The 3951-nt window shown below is 42.9% G+C and overlaps 1 pseudogene; it reads left to right on the top strand.

Annotated features, from left to right (window-relative positions):
- The first annotated feature begins 1323 nt into the window (after nucleotides 1-1323).
- Nucleotides 1324-3171, top strand: LOC100388444 (serine/threonine-protein kinase RIO3 pseudogene; annotated as a pseudogene).
- The last annotated feature ends 780 nt before the right edge of the window (nucleotides 3172-3951 follow it).

Genomic DNA, 3951 nt, shown 5'->3' with positions numbered 1-3951 from the left:
ATATCTGATGGTGGTTGAGTGCCTATTTTCAGAAAGTTTTTGCATTATTTACCCATTTAACAAATCTCTTTTTTGGGGGTCGGGCGGGACGGAGTCTCACTCTGTCACCCAGGCTGTAGTGCAGTGGCACAATCTCAGCTCACTGTAACCTTGACCTCCCGGGTTCAAGCGATTTTCCTGCCTCAGCCTCCCAAGCAGCTGTGATTACAGGCACGCACCACCATGCCCAGCTAATTTTTGTATTTTTAGTAGAGATGGGGTTTCACTATGTTGGTCAGGCTGGTCTTGAACTCCTGACTTCAGGTGATCTGTCATCCCTCCCAAGGTGCTGGGATGATCAGCGTGAGCCATCGTGCCCAGCAGCAAATCCCTTTTGAATCTCCACTTGCTGCATCCCACAGTGCTGGGTGCTTCAGGGTGGGAGCATGGGGTCAGCCTCTGGTGTCAGACGGAGTTCAAGTCCAGATCAGGCTTATAACTAGTTGCAGAATCTTGGGGGGTTTTTTGTTGTTGTTGTTGTTTTTTGTTTTGGTTTTGGTTTCGGTTTCGGTTTTGAGGTGTTTTTGTTTTTGCCAGGGTCATGCTGTGTTGCCCAGGCTGAATGCAGTGGCAGCAATCACGGCTCACTGCAGACTTCAACTCCTGGGCTCAAGTGATCTTCCCACCTCTGCCTCTCAAGTACCTGGGACTACAGACACATACCGTCTGCCATCATGTCTGGCTATTTTTTTTTTTTTTTTTTGTAGAGTCCGGGTCTCCTATGCTGCCCAGGCTGGTGTCAAATTCCTGGCCTCAAGCAATCCTCTGGCCTCAGTCTCCCAAAGTGCTGGGACTGCAGGCATGAACCACTGTGTTTGGCCCCAGCTGTGCGATCTTGGGCAAATTACTTGTCTCTGCATCTCGGTTTCCTCATCTGTGACAAATGCACACAACAATATCTACCACATAGGGCTGGATAAGGATTAAATGAAATAATATATGCGAATTCTTGCAGATGCTCAAAAAATATATTGTGTTCTTCCTTTCCCTTCAAGGTGCTTTGTGTCTTGCTATACTCAGAACTTTTTATTTACAAGGCAGCTTTTTGTAATAAATAAGTGATATAAATAGCATATATCACAGGACAGTAGTTCCTAACTAGCAGTTTGTATCAACAGCAAATGAAAACCTTCTCATAAAGTTCTTCTTAGGTCTACTCACTCAGCGTCATCAAGGGCAGGGCTAGGACATAGCAATGCAGTGTGTACCTGTTGCCTGTATAAATAGGTAATACATGCGATGATTAAAATTTTAAATAACATAAAGGGGAGGCCACCACCGTCGCCACCGCCACCGCTGCCGCAGCCATCTGTCACCTTTGCTCTGGCACTAGCAGCCAGTCGCCCCTGCCCTGCCCATCTCCGAGGCAGAGCCTACTTCCTGTCCTGCCACCTCTCTGCTCTGTTTTTGTCGCTGCCTTCATCCCCCAATGGATCTGGTAGGAGTGGCATCGCCTGAGCCCGGGCCAGCAGCGGCCTGGGGACCCAGCAAGTGTCCGTGGGCTATCGCTCAAAATACAATATCTAGTTCTTTGGCTGAGGTAATGAGTGAACAGCTGGCCAAAGAATTGCAGTTAGAAGAAGCAGCTGCTGTTTTTCCTGAAGTTGCTGTTGCCGAAGGACCATTTATTACTGGATAAAACATTGATACTTCCAGTGACCTTATGCTGGCTCAGATACTATTGATGGACTTTGACAGAGAATATGATGCACAGCTTAGGTGTGAAGAAAAAACATTCAATGGAGATAGCAAAGTTTCCATTTCCTTTGAGAATTATCGAGAAGTGCATCCTTATGAAGACAGCGATAGCTCTGAAGATGAGGCTGACTGGCAGGTACTCAGGATGATCCATCCCTACAGACCAGCAAAACCGGCTCCCACTCCTAAAAAGGGTTTTATTGGAAAAGGAAAAGATATCACCACCAAACATGATGAAGTAGTATGTGGGAGAAAGAATACAGCAGGAATGGAAAATTTTGCACCTGAGTTTCAGGTAGGGGATGAATTGAAATGGACTTAAAACTATCAAACCATGTTTCCGATGCTTTATAACAACATGCCTACTCAGAAGAATGTCAAAGTGCCCAGCTACATGAAAAAAAGGAGCATTCAACAGCAGAAAAAGCAGTTGATCCTAAGACACGTTTGCTTATGTATAAAATGGTGAACTCTGGAATGCTGGAGACAATCACTGGCTGTATTAATACAGGAAAGGAATCTGTTGTCTTTCATGCATATGGTGGGAGCACGGAGGATGAAAAGGAAGACAGTAAAGTTATACCTACAGAATGTGCCCTCAAGGTATTTAAAACAACACTTAATGAGTTTAAGAATCGTGACAAATATATTAAGGATGATTTCAGGTTTAAAGATTGCTTCAGCAAACTACATCCATGTAAGATCATCTGCATGTGGGCAGAAAAAGAAAGGCACAATCTCACAAGAATGCAGACAGCTGAAATTTCTTGTCCAACAATTGTACTACTCAAGAAACACATTTTTCTTATGTCTTTTGTTGGCCATGATCAAGTTCCAGCTTCTAAATTAAAAGAAGTAAAGCTCAATAGTGAAGAAATGAAAGAAGCCTACTATCAAACTCTTCATCTGATGCAGCAGTTATATAACGAATATACACTCATCCACGCTGACCTCAGTGAATACAACATGCTGTGGCATGCTAGAAAGGTCTGGTTGATTGATGTCAGTCAGTCAGTAGAACCTACCCATCCTCATGGCCTGGAGCTCTTGTTCCAGGACTCAGGAATGTCTCGCAGTTTTTCCAGAAAGGAGGAGTCAAGGAAGCCCTTAGTGAACTCTTCAATGCTGTTTCAGGCTTAAACATCTCAGCAGATAATGAATCTGATTTTTTAGCTGAGATAGAAGCTTTGGAGAAAATGAATGAAGATCACATTCAGAAGAATGGAAGGAAAGCTGCTTCATTTTTGAAAGATGATGGAGACCCACCAGGACCATATGATGAACAGCACTAATACCCACTGCTTCAGTGTTAACGCACCAGTGATCATCAGCTGCCAATAGCAAATGAAGTTATGGGTGACCTGAAATACCAAAACATGAAGAGTGGACAATGGTGCTTATGTGCTTTGTCCCCCTTATAATCCGTGTGCCAGATGTGTGGAATTTTTAGCTCAGCATTGAGAGAATAAAATGTCACTACCTCTCATCTTATGAACAGGAAAATATAATTCTTTAACAGCTATAGGTTATCTGGCTGAAATAGACCTTATTTTATGTGACTTGTGGTGTAAAATGTCTTGATTAATTTTTTAAACTTAGGCAACATTTCCAAACATGGGAGGAAAGGACAGATGCGTTTACAAGGGAGGGTTTCATTACAACATATTTGCTTTATTCACCTCCCTGTTTTGTGTTGAATCTTTCCTTGAAGATTTTATTGGCCCAGAATTAGCCTTTCTCAATTATGTTTCCAGACTGTGCCCATTATTCTAAAGGAAAATATATGTTCTTTATTGGGTAGAACAAATGGAAATTTGGTTTCAGAATGGCTGACAGAAACAGACATAAGCAAAATTTAGTTTACATTTCACTAAAACTGTGTACTTGATTGATTTTCAGAGAAATATAGCAAAATAATTAGAAATACTAAATAATCAGAGGATGAAAAGTATGTATAAAACAATTTAGCGGCCAGGCGCAGTGGACCACAACTGTAATCCCAGCACTTTGGGAGGTTAAGGCAGGCAGATCACTTGGGGTCAGTAGTTCAAGACCAGCCTAGGAAACATGGTGAAACCCCATCTCTACTAAAAATACAAAAATTAGCTGGGTGTGGTGGCGCTTGCCTATAATTCCAGCTTCTCAGGAGGCTGAGACAGGAGAATTGCTTGAACCTGGGAAGTGGAGGTTGCATTGAGCCAAGATCACACCACT

Source organism: Callithrix jacchus, chromosome 5 (assembly GCF_049354715.1).
Source record: "Callithrix jacchus isolate 240 chromosome 5, calJac240_pri, whole genome shotgun sequence".
Classification (NCBI taxonomy): domain Eukaryota; kingdom Metazoa; phylum Chordata; class Mammalia; order Primates; family Cebidae; genus Callithrix; species Callithrix jacchus.
Note: the sequence above shows the minus strand (reverse complement) of the source record. Positions and strands in the feature narration are given on the sequence as shown.